This window comes from Myxocyprinus asiaticus, chromosome 13 (assembly GCF_019703515.2).
Source record: "Myxocyprinus asiaticus isolate MX2 ecotype Aquarium Trade chromosome 13, UBuf_Myxa_2, whole genome shotgun sequence".
Taxonomy (NCBI): Eukaryota; Metazoa; Chordata; class Actinopteri; order Cypriniformes; family Catostomidae; genus Myxocyprinus; species Myxocyprinus asiaticus.
Window position 1 is genome coordinate 40,682,334 of NC_059356.1, and position 12,282 is coordinate 40,694,615.

The 12,282-nt window shown below is 38.6% G+C and overlaps 1 protein-coding gene across 16 annotated transcripts in view; it reads left to right on the forward strand.

Moving 5' to 3' along the window:
- hoxb3a (homeobox B3a) overlaps nt 1-12,282 on the forward strand; it is a 54,141-nt gene that overhangs the window by 33,094 nt on the left and 8,765 nt on the right. For 4 of the 16 annotated variants that reach the window (XM_051713967.1, XM_051713968.1, XM_051713966.1 and 1 more), the window contains one exon: nt 10,467-10,539. The exons of 2 other annotated variants lie outside the window; for them this stretch is intronic. The gene's annotated coding sequence lies outside the window, so the exon portion shown is untranslated. Of the gene's footprint in view, nt 1-1,176; nt 1,347-5,574; nt 5,600-7,810; nt 8,510-9,190; nt 9,342-9,402; nt 9,643-10,466; nt 10,540-12,282 lie in introns of those variants that run through there. 10 more of the 16 variants (XM_051713970.1, XM_051713977.1, XM_051713971.1 and 7 more) reach the window with 9 other exon arrangements.

The following is a 12,282-nucleotide window of genomic DNA, read 5'->3' on the forward strand; positions in this document are numbered from 1 at the left end:
TAATTGGATTTGATAAACACATAAAGGGGAGTCAGCTACACTTTAATTGTGCATTTTATTCGTTCCTTCGAGCTGTTTTGAGTGCTGTTAGCCAGAGAAAAAGCGCTGAAGATTCGTTTCTATATTTCTTGAAAGCACACAGCAAGTCAGGCTATTGTTTGACCTTCAAAGTGTCTGTACAGCTCGGTTTCTTTTGACTCAGCCCCAGGTCTATTGTCTCCGTTTTGCATGAGCGCTGTGCAGAAGGGCATCCTTATCATTGTTGGTTAGGACTCTCGTCAGGGTCTCCACAAGAGATTTTTCCCTTTCTCTGTCGCATGTTACCTGTCTTCTACCAGCCTATTAACATCTCAAAGCGAATAAAATAAACAAATTAATAAAAGTTTGATAAAACTGTTTTGAGGTAAATTTGAGCTAACCATTAACACATCTACAAACTTCCAGAGGTGCTCTCTGCATGGAATATGAATAAATCGACGTAATTTCTATCAAATTATGTCATAAGCATGTGGTTGTAGTGTTAAATATGCTGGCAAAGAATCAGTGATGAAAACTGGGTATGTGATATCAGTTGTAATGCCAACAGTCATTCATCAGAGTGCTTGTTATCACAAGAATTTCTTCAGAGAGAGAGAGACGATAACGAGTCACTTTCTTATTTATCATTGTTTTAATGGTCAAAATATTGTTACAATGAAATCAGATGACTTTCAACTAAGGCATCAACATAACACGCAATACAGTATCTTACAAATATTACGGAGTGGGACTATATAAAATAAAACAATGTTACATTTAGAACGTGGATTGTAAAGGTTTTTCATATGAACATAATTCAATACAAAACAAATATGAGTCAAAAGACACATTTAACAAAAATGCCCGTAATACAATAGTCATGAAAACAGAAAACAACTTCTACCATTAATTTATTTGCCCATTATTATAATCTATGTCTAGTATAGCAAACAATTTACCATGTATACGTTTGTACCGAACCAACTTTTTTGTATAGTATGGAGAATTTCATTTTACATATAAAAAGACTGAATGTTGTGTAGCTGTGGAGTGTTGGGTCATAGTAATCCCGCGAGCGTGCAAGCCTGGTGCCCCCATCCCCCTCATGGTCACGTGATTCATTAAATAATTAATGCAGTGGTTGCAGAATAGATATGTATTCGTCAGGAATATCGCAGACATGGTCTCCTAGTGTCTGACGTGAAATTCAACTGTCCTTTTAAAAACAAGCCCTATAGCGGAGCGAAAAAAAAGCTCAGACAGAGACCCTTTGCGGAGGCTGCAATAAAACAAATTTGGACGGGGGAGCATCTCACCGTGTGAAGCTTGTGAGTATAGAGGAAACGGGGAACGCCACTTCGTCCGCCGCCACCGTTCCGGGCTAACCCAACTCCTTGCATTTATTTGCTGTATTGTGGTGCTGTGGTAAATATCGTCCAGAAATACTCATCCTCGCCATCCCTTGTCATCATGTGTTTATGTTTCACAAGCCCATTCCATCGTTTGAATGCAGCTGCCAACAGGAGTGATGCGAAATGTCATAGCATTACACCGTGCTCCATTCATATCAATGCATATATATTTTGAAAACTAGCGTGTTACTCTTCTTTTCCTCACCGTTCCATAACCCATCTTTCTCCCTTCCTTTGCATGTCCCTCTCTCTCTCACTCTCTCTACCGTTTTTTCAGCCAGCCACTTCGCTTGATTTATAGTGATATGTGTGTCAGCGGCAGCGGGCTGCCATTGTCTATTTGTGAGGGAGTTGTGTTGTTTATGGCCGTCTGCACGATAAATAATTTCTCTTTGAAAATGATGGGCGCGCGACTATACGTAGGAATGAGGAAGAGATTCCCTGGATTAACGTTTAGCTCGCCGACTTTTTTTTTGTTTTTCATTCTGAAACGGCCGGTGAACGCTTCTATTTTGGCCTCATACTTAAGCCCCCCAAGTTGATTATCGCGAACGATTTACAACAATGGATCAGCGGCAATTATGAAGGCTAAGTAGCTGCAGGTCTTGAGTTACTGAATATGCAATTACCAATTATGGGAAGATTTGTTTAAATTTGGCAAAACGGGAACGCCTCGCCGCCTTGTAAAGCTCATAAAAGTGTCCTCGCCCGCCAAGAATTTCATAGCCAGGGGTCTCATACCTGGACAGCAGCTGTGGTGTAAAAAACTTAATTGGAGTACTTACTGAACAGAAAGGGGCAGCTATTGCGTTGGTTTATTCTTAACTAGAGCATCGACAGAGCTTGATTGCCCTTTAGCAAAAAGAGGGTCACGGACTAGCCTCTCACACATTTTTTTCTTTATTCTAATATATATATATATTTTGTTTTTTTACAGACCAAACTTGACCATAAACTGATATTGCCAGATTTAAGAGTAGCCCAAGCTTGTCGGTTTGGTTGGATATAGAAGGCGTTTAATAACCAAAAGTGCTTTTTTACAGAAGTAATTTTAACAGTGTGTAAACAGAAGAATAGCACAGAAATCTGCCTCATTGACTGGTATGCTATTTGAACTGGATTTCCCCCCCTCGTCGTTTGCGCACGAGGGGGAGGTTTGTCAAGTGAGCGGCTTTACCTGTAGTAAATCTTGTTTATGACGTGTTAATGTTATTTCATAGAGATAGTTAACATTGTGCAGTGCACATGCGCCGTTGCAGAAGAAGAAGACAACAAACAAAGAGGTTACATTTCATCTCCTTTAATAAAAAAATATTTCTTGTTTATTTTTTTCAAACAGATATCAGCACATTGTAAAACAGGTAAAAAAAAAAAAAATTATAGTGTCATATACTCTTATGGTCAAAGAAAAAAAAATGTGTCAATGCATTGCAAAAAGTAATAACTGAGCAGTTGCAATAATACAACAAATAAAAACAACATTAATGAAAATAATATTACTACTACTACTAATAATAATACATTGGATTCTAAGACCCCCTTGCCTTACCATTTTCATGTTTTTTTTTTCTTTTTTTTTTCTTTTTGGTCTCCCCTCCACCTGTGTAGCAAAAACCTTTGTGTAGCAAAATTAGAATAGCTCATATCAAATATTAATGGGCACACCAGCATGGGCGAGCACTTTCTAAATGTATAATTCCAGCAGCGCTCCTTGTTGCCCGGCACTGTGTCAAAAACAATATCCGAGCTCATTTTGAAAGATGCGCAGGGGGCGAAGAGATGGTATATTTGTCGTGCAGGGACTTGCCAGGCGCGGATCTCATATCTGATTTCATGTGTTCAGTGACAGCCGAGGTTGAATAAATGATTCAAAACGCCAGTCAGTTTGGATAGACATTAAGAGCCCACATTTCTTTGCAGAATAAAATGTAGTTTTTCCCTCATCTATAGCTAGACAGTTAAGACTATCACAAAAGTCTCATTGATAGTGATTAAATAATAGGTTTGTAACCAAATACATATCCTGGTTATTACCATATTATATAAATGATTAAGTTAGTAATGCAAACCCATTTAACTTACAATTAATCCAAGTCTAGCGTTCTCGAGAACCGAAATCGTGGAGAAAACAAGAAACCATTTACATGTAAAGCCGAAATAGGCACATATAGGCCTAATTGTATAAACAGGCCTATCAATTAATTGCGCATTTTGATAATTGTATGCATTGGATAAACCCATATGGCGGGGGTATTAATTCTTGATAGCGTTTTTCCTTGTTTATTTTACAATGTTCCAGTAGTTCAACACTAGGAATTGCCCCCAGCCCTTGGATAAGATGTCGGCCATATTGTCCTCTTATTGCTTACAAATGTACACTACAAAGATGAAGCAAAGTATGAACCAAGCTGCTGTTTCGCTTTTTAATCCTTAAACCTTCTGCTATTCTGATTAATTTCAGGCAAACAGTACTTGATACTTGACTCAATTTCAATAAATTTTTGTTCAAGGAATTTACGTATTGTTTTATAGCAAAGTCGGATAAACCACGTTGTTTTCTGTGGAATACTAGGTACTTGCAGAAAATAAAGATATATGGCCTATATAAAATGATCGACGCTGCATAATCATGATCCAAACAAAGCCATGTCAGAATCGAAGAGGCCGAATATTAATAAATCATACCACGAGCAGTGCAGCAGTTAGATAAAACAACTGTTTAATTCTCCGTAGTTTTATTATTATTATTATTATTAGATAAAATCACGTTTTGGGGCCTATACTAAAGCTTTAAGTCTCTTTGTCTTTCATTGGATTCGACATTATATTAGGCCAACAGTAGCAATTGTGAAGTACGATTTATTTTCTGTTAGCTTAGGTGAGTTTTCCAGGTGTTTTCCCTGTCTCGTAATGCAGGAATAATTACCCATTTGGAAATAAATCAATATCAAACCACTTACTAATTCATAACGGTCTAGGCTACACATAGCAACGATTGAAAGCACATGAAAAATGACCGGTGAAACGCTATCCAGAGGCGACGCAGAAGATTTTCATCCATTTGAGGAGCATGGGGGAGGGCGATAAGAGAATTCAGCCGGAAATGTTCGAGCCAGCGTCTGCCTTTTTATCCAGCGGTTAAGAATAGCACGGATACTATCATTACACCTCTAAATAGTTATAATTGAACTTCCGTCCGTGTCTTGCTGTGTGTGAGAGTGTGTGCTTTCTGCTACCTTTGCGTGGGTAGTGTACAACCCTGCGCACAAAAGCCTCTAAGAACCAAAGCCAAGTGCAGTGTATTAACTTGGAGGTTTGTGATATAAGTGAATGCAGTCAATAGGCAGTAGTGCAAAGCTAGCAAAACAAACCCCGATAGTAGATAGTAGAGAATCCAAACCTATCATAAGAAAAACTGAGCTCGCCCATTTATTTTAAAGCTATGAAAATCTCAGGTAGGCTATAACACCATTTCTGTATATTGAAATTTGTCATCGTTTGCTTAAAACAAAAATATGAGACCACGAACGGATGTCGACAATAAAGAGAACAAGTATCGGAATGAGGTTGACCGTGTTCGCCCTTGCCCAAGCCTGCAGGTTGTAATAACCATATGGCCCATGTGTTGGCCCCGTAGCCGTGTAGTTCCCTATTGGACAAACGAACCCCGTTGGCTTCTCCACCCTGTGTATCCTGTCAGTCCACTGGTTCACTAGTTCACAGTGTCAATCCAGACTGCTCCGTGCAAGCAGCGAGAGGCGGAAAGACAGCTTGAGGGTAGAGGTGGATTCTTTCGCCTGCTGGTGACTGCTGCTCCAGAGCAGCTACACGCCAAGACTCAGAGCCCGGGGTTTGGCAGAAGAAAAAACGTTGAGCTCCGAAGATTGGGTTGAGGACGCCTGAGAGGAGTGTGCGCACATTAGCTGTTCCCAACGCGCCTATGAACGTTCTGATCCACAAAGTGGCCTAATTGTATAGTTTTAGGTGGGCATTTAAAAATATAAGGAAGCTTTAATTCGGTGTCTTCTCGCAGCGATTCCCAACATAAATATACATCTATATAAACAATCCTTTCATGGCAGTCAGTCTGTTCCGTGGCTTCAGTTAAATATTCCAAAAAACAAAGGCCCATTTTCGGCGATGAGACCAGGAGGAATGCTGGATGTCAGGTAAGGTTTGCAAGCTTCGACTGATGCCGCATGCCTAGACTCTTCCTTGTGTCCCGAGCTCTTCTGCCGACAAGTCATTAATTATCCGTTGTGTGACCTGAAGTCATCCCTGGGTGTGGACGAGTTCGAAAACTTTTTTTGTTTTCAAACAACAGGAGACATTTGCCTTCAAATTGGTAACCAATGGGGGAAAAATGTTGGCTCGTTCCCCTCGCACCTCACTTTTATTACTCTGTAGATCTATTTTTTCTTTCATTAATTTAACATCAATTAAAAGTTTCCTCATTTCTCAAAACCTTGCGAGGCATTATCAGTTAGGTAAGTGAGGAGATTTGCGAAGGGGCCAATAGTGAATCTCGAAAGTTAGGTGTAACAAGACGATAAGTGACAGATTTATAACATAAACAAGACTGCTTACTCTAGCAGCTCTTAATTTCAACCAGTGCTTTGTTTTTCCCTATGTGCGCCACAGGTATTCGAGAAGTACGCCATATGACCACTATGGCTTTTTTTTCTTTTATATTTATTTATTTTTATTTTTTTATTTTATTGCGATTGAAACGACAGGAGTCCCTGAGACCTACAGTAGGCAAGTTGTCTAAGGTAATATAGGAGCGGCTAATAATTCAAATGTGGCCTCAATGTGGATGACTATATTGAAACATAATGTCTCCTCTGAGTTTCCCTTCTCCTTGGGTGTTTAAACGTGGACTGTTTAAAAGGAGGGAAATGAATTTTTCTGCCAATGAGTCTAACATCAGATGTTCTTGAATAGTTTTAAAGCCACATTTTGCTGTAGCGTAACCGTGCCGTTATTTCGAACAGAATTATCCCATATATGTGGAATAAATCTCTAATCGATGATAATAGACCATATATACACCTACGTAACATTTTCTGTAGTCAGAAGACTATATATATATATATTAGGAGACAACAAACAACTGAATAATTTCAAAAAATATCACAACATCCTAAAAAAGCAGCACTTTGGTAAAGTATGCAGTTACGGGGGGAATGTGTCATTATATCACCTTGGATTTATATCATTTAATATCAAGAAACGTTCTGACTATAATATCTTCAAGCAAATGTATTGACAAATGTTTTGACATCAGACGAGTAAAAACCGCATTGTCACTTGCAGACACGTGAAGCAAATGGTAAAGGTACAAACTCAGAGAAACAACCCTCTCAGTAGATCTGCGCGCTCTGACACATTTGGAAGAATTTCTACTCTTAGTAATATTTCTGATTTTGTTGTTCCATTTATGTTCATTAGATCGGACAAAAGAGAAATAGTGAACTAGTGGTTTCCGTGGAGTAGCGTACATGTCGGAATAAAACCACAAAACTCTAAGTGGCTATTGAATTGATTTTATCATAAATCACTGACAAAAGAGAGAGGACAAGATAGCAACTTACAGTGACGGCAAATTAAAGTACAGTGCGGACTTTCAAATAGTTCAAAGTTTATATATATAAGTTCATGGGCTTCCAAAAGATGTAGTGTGGTCTTTTAGATAACTTTAATAAAGTACATGATTAAACAGTGACCAAATGCCTTATAATCACTCAAGACCTGATTTGACTTCTATCAATTACTTTAAGTTAAAATCAGATTCAACTGCCTCTAAAATGGTGCAGTTGTATTTTTCCTGCTCATTTGTCAGATTCGTGAGGTTGGCAGTTTTGGGGACCCTGGGGGCATGGGCCTAGTTTGACCCAAAGACCCTGGCTCTTTCTCAGTCAGTGTCTTCATTCAAAACAAGTTAAATATTATCCACCATACGCACAGATGGTCCCTAAAAATTAACTTTGTGTTCGAAAAGCTGAAGGTTTCACTTTTTATATAAGAAATTTGCATGTGCACTATTTGAGCATTGAGCGTTATGGGGCGGTTAAGTGTTTAGTTGTATAGCAGTAAGTTCACTTGGACAATATTTTAGGGAAGTATTGTCTGATCACCTCTACTAAGCTTCACAGGAAAGAGAAGCAAATGAGATAATGTGCGATGTAGAAGTTTAAAGATCACAATTACACAAAGAAAGCCTCCTTGCCTCACTCCACAACAATCTGATAATTTCTTTGAGAGAAAGTTCTTGTTGTGAGCATCGTTCAGAGGTTAGTAAGACGAATGAGACATTTGTAATCCAGAAATCTTTAGTTGAGGCTATATGCGTGGGTGTCAGAAACCAAGCCCCCTGCCCATTCAGTCTCCCTTAGAGCAGAAACCCCCTTTTATCGCTTAAAGATTTGGCCACAGAAGGCCTATAGCGTATCCAGCGGCCTCAAACTGAAGTTTGTAGTGTTGAAAGTTGCATGTCATCCGCCAGAATGCAAGAGAAAAGAAGACATATCTAGCCGCTCAAAACAGCTTAAAACAGACTCCTCTCTCGGCATTTTGGTATGCTAGGCGTTCGAGCTCATTTCATCTCAAAGCTTTGGAATCCAACGAACGGAGTTGATGAAAGCACGCCGTTTCTGTGATGGGGAGGCGATATCAATCTTTTTGCTTGATGGCACACGAGAAAATGGGGCAGAAGTCAAGAATTGCCATTAACTTTGGACTATAACAGAAAGTGCATATTGCCTTTCTGTGGATTTATTAGACTAGAAAAAGACGTTTTAAAAACATTTGACGCATGCGTACCACTTGAGCGAAGAATCAAGGGCATTACTTTGGATTTGGAAAGAGGTCCCTTATGGTATTGTCCAGCCTCTAACTCGCCAGTTCACAACCGCCCGGTAATTACACAACAAATGGGATGAGGTCGGCTTTCCGCTGACTTCCCGAAGGTGCCATACGGGCTTTTTGTGAGCCTGTGGACGTACAGGACTGGGGATTAATACATAAATATAAGACATTACAAAGGAATTCAAAAGTACTTCTGATTGATCATTAATCTGGTGAGTTATCGCACCTCCACGGAAAGGTCAAGCTGCAAACCTAGTGCCAATCTGTCAAAGCCACACCGCGCGTCTCTTTTATCACCTCCCATGCTCTTATGTACGTGTTGCATTCACATTTTTGAAACTGAGTCACGGTGAGTGGTTTCTGCAGTCGAAGAACTGTATTTCATATGGTGTACGACCATATAGATGATGGGTGATTGAATATCGGACAAGGAGGAGGGGGAGGGAAAACTTGATAATAAAGTTGGAAATGTAACTATGTAACCGCCAGACTTTAGTGCAAATGTGCTCACAGTGTGAACTATGAAATTTGAGAACATCTTTATTTAAATTCTAGGTCTGAAAAACGAACTCAGTTTCCCAATGCCTGTGCATCCGCTTAATATGCATTTATATAAATGATGCAAGAGCCCTTTGTTGCAAAGCCCGCAGTAATGAACGCACGTGAATCCGGTTATTGTTTGTTCCGACCCGTCCATATCCTGAACAATAATAATACTATATTGCTTTCCGTGAATTAGAAGTGAGGCTGGTTCTGGTTCGGCTAAGTCGTTGCTCTCTGGTTGCTTTCTCTCCCATTTTCCTCACTAAAAATTGGCTCATCAGCTCTTTTGGCTGGGAGCTGCCTCCTCCCTTTGTTCTGAGAGCAGCAGCGTTTCTGCTTGCTGGGGCACGAGCACCCTTCACTTTATAGGTAACTTTAGGTTAGTCCAGCAAGGCTGCGGGTCGCTGGCGTGTTACCGGGGACAAAAATCAACCCAAAACAACCCGGACAGCGGTCGAAAGGGGCCCGGGTGCTGGGAATGGAATCGAGCCAGCGGCGTGCGTAAGTGCGGGGATGCAATAAATAACTTTATAGCGCTGTAGGCCGCAGAGTCGGGGAGGTCGGGGGAATCCTCATTTTGATTTATGTGTTTGGGGTAGCTGTCACGAGCCGGCGAACGAAACCGTCCAACGTTTTTATTCCACTTTTAATAAGCGCTGTTATGCAGACCAGCAAGGCCATTTCATTCCATTTCTGTTCAGGCCCTCGCCTACTGTATATATCCATTTTCGGTCCTCCCGGGCTCCAGTTTGGATTAAGGGCTGTGTTTATCAAGTTTATGGGCGGATTTTGTATCATAATGGTGGGGCTTGTGCTTCATGGCTTTCTCAGTGGTCGCCGTACCCTGTCGCATGTTGAATATGTTTGTTTCGTCATTTGTCTTTAGTGCTTGTTTTTGTAAGTTTATATTGCTATAATAATAATAATAATAATAATAATAATAATAAAATTTATAATAATAATAATTAAACAAAATGCAGTATTATTATTATTATCTTTATTATTTTCATTATTATTATTATTATTATTATTATTATTATTATTATTATTATTACTGATATGGTATATAAAGTATTGAAATTGAAAAGTATGCCATTCTTTATCACAAGGCCAAGGTAACTTATGTTGGTATTAACTGTAACCAGGGGTATTACAGACGAAAAAGGCATTTGACATACTGGACCGACAGTATCAAGTTTTTATTCGTCTGTTTTATTTATTTTGTAATTATTATTATTCTTTTCAGAGTTTAAATAAGATGTGCATTTTTGGTTTTGAGAATGATTTTCAATTTCTTTCTTTCTTTTGTTTTCAGTAAATATAATTTATCTCAGTAAACCCTTTAGGAAGGCCACAGGTTCTCTTCTAAATGATTAGAAATCTAATGCTTAATTCAATACATGTAAAAATCAATAGAAGTATGGGACTTTGGGATACAGCGCAAATATTTTCGTTGGCCTTGAATTTCTCCTGTACTCCCAAACATCATTTAAGGTTAATATGTCGGTCAGCAGTGACCAACCATCAAATTGTCTTCGTGGTCACTTTCAATAAGGTCTGATGCTCCCTAATGGATTTTTGTCGACCCCGTTTTGATTGTATCTCTCCCCTTTTCTGTTCCTATAGTTACAGTTCCTTCTCGTTAGCAAGAAGCGGTATCCCTGCATAAAATCTAGAAGTGATAAAGGACGAAATCTCGGTAAGTGATCCAACCTTTCTTTTTTTCTTTTTTTTCTTTTTCTTTCTTTTTTTTGTTTTTTTGTTTTTTTTTTTTTACTGTAGCGTGTGACCGTGATTTATACCCTCTGGTGATGTGTTTGATGAAGCCATTTTTTTTCTGTTCAGTTTCGATTCTTTACCGTTTGTATTATTATTATAAATGTAAAATTTCACTGATACAAACACAGCTTTGTAAATCCGCATCCTTTATTTAAATATGGTGGAATTACAAAGAAATTTAATTTTCCTATTGACTTTTACCATACAAAATATCAGCATTTTAGTTTCAATAGCAAGCCATTCAGTTTAAATATCATGTCATACATGTGCATACATTTTGGCAATTATTCATTGCTTACTGTGGGAACAATCAGGAACAAGCTCACACAATTCTACAGGCCCATGTGATGAAAAGGTTTATGTCTGGGAAATCTGCATTGCAGTGATATACTAGTATGGGATTGGAATGGTGATGACGGGCGTTTAATTTAAGTCTTTTAGAAATCGTATAACACCTTAAAAGAATCGCATTTCAAACGGTGACTCGCAACTCATAGAGAGTCTTACGCTAGAAAAACACTCACAACATGTTTTCTTCAATGTAAGTAAACATAAAAACAACAACAAAGCAGCAGCTCCTTAAATGTTTAGCCAAAAGGCTACTTGAGCTGTGTTTTGTTTGTTTGTTTTTTAAAACACAACATTCACCCTGTTAGTTTATAGAGACCCATACCTTATAGAGACCCCCCTGTCTTTTACAAATTGTTCTTACGCCTCTAATTAAAATTTTGACATTATTGCAGCCTACATCTGACGTACCACCCAGACTGTAATTTATTTTATCTTTACTCCTACGAAAATATTATAATTTTCATTTGTATAAATGTTATAATACAAATAAAAATCAGTATCCTCATAGAAAATATGGTCTGTGTTGTACAATTTACAGTTTCAATATATCTTTAATTTCCTTATTTCACAAACATGAATAGACAGTTCCTTTCGAACGAACTCATTATTTATTCATTATTAATTTAAAAAACGAGTGTCCAAGGATCCGCTTGAGGCAGGACAGAGAATCCGGAAGTAAATTTTTTAATGTTCTCGAGACTGAGGTACATCCATGGAAATAATGCGGCGAGGTTGTGGTTGTCTTTTTCTTTCTTTTTTTTTCTTTTTTCTTTTTTTTCTTTCTTTTTTTTTTTTTTTTTTTTTGTATTCCACAGGAAAAGAGAGAACTATTAACATCCATCACCGCGCGGCTCAATATGCCCTCCTTTAATTTAAAAACAAGACGATTCCCAGTCCATGAAAACCGCCATGACTTAATCCAAACTGCAAAATTCGACCACTATCACATCATCTCAAACATGATAGTTTATTTATGTTTATATCACAGCTGAAAGATGGCAAAGTAGAACAGCACAAACTGGGTTTTCTGCATTTCGTCGCTTCAGCCCACGGGTTAGTTAATTAGTGCCCTTTTAAGTGGCTCCCCATTGGATCCGTTTAGCAAAGGTTGCAAAATAAGGAACAATACCGTTTAGTAAAAAGTTGCAGACACCTACATTTTTGCCTTGTGCCTTCCTCCCACACCGTTGGTGATGCTCCCTATTCAAGCACCAAGAAGAAATGCATCTTTTTAAAGTTGCCTGTTTACAGCTGCTTGTGTATGGTGGAAGTCATAAATCTTACGTAGCCATAAACGACGGGGGTAGTGTCC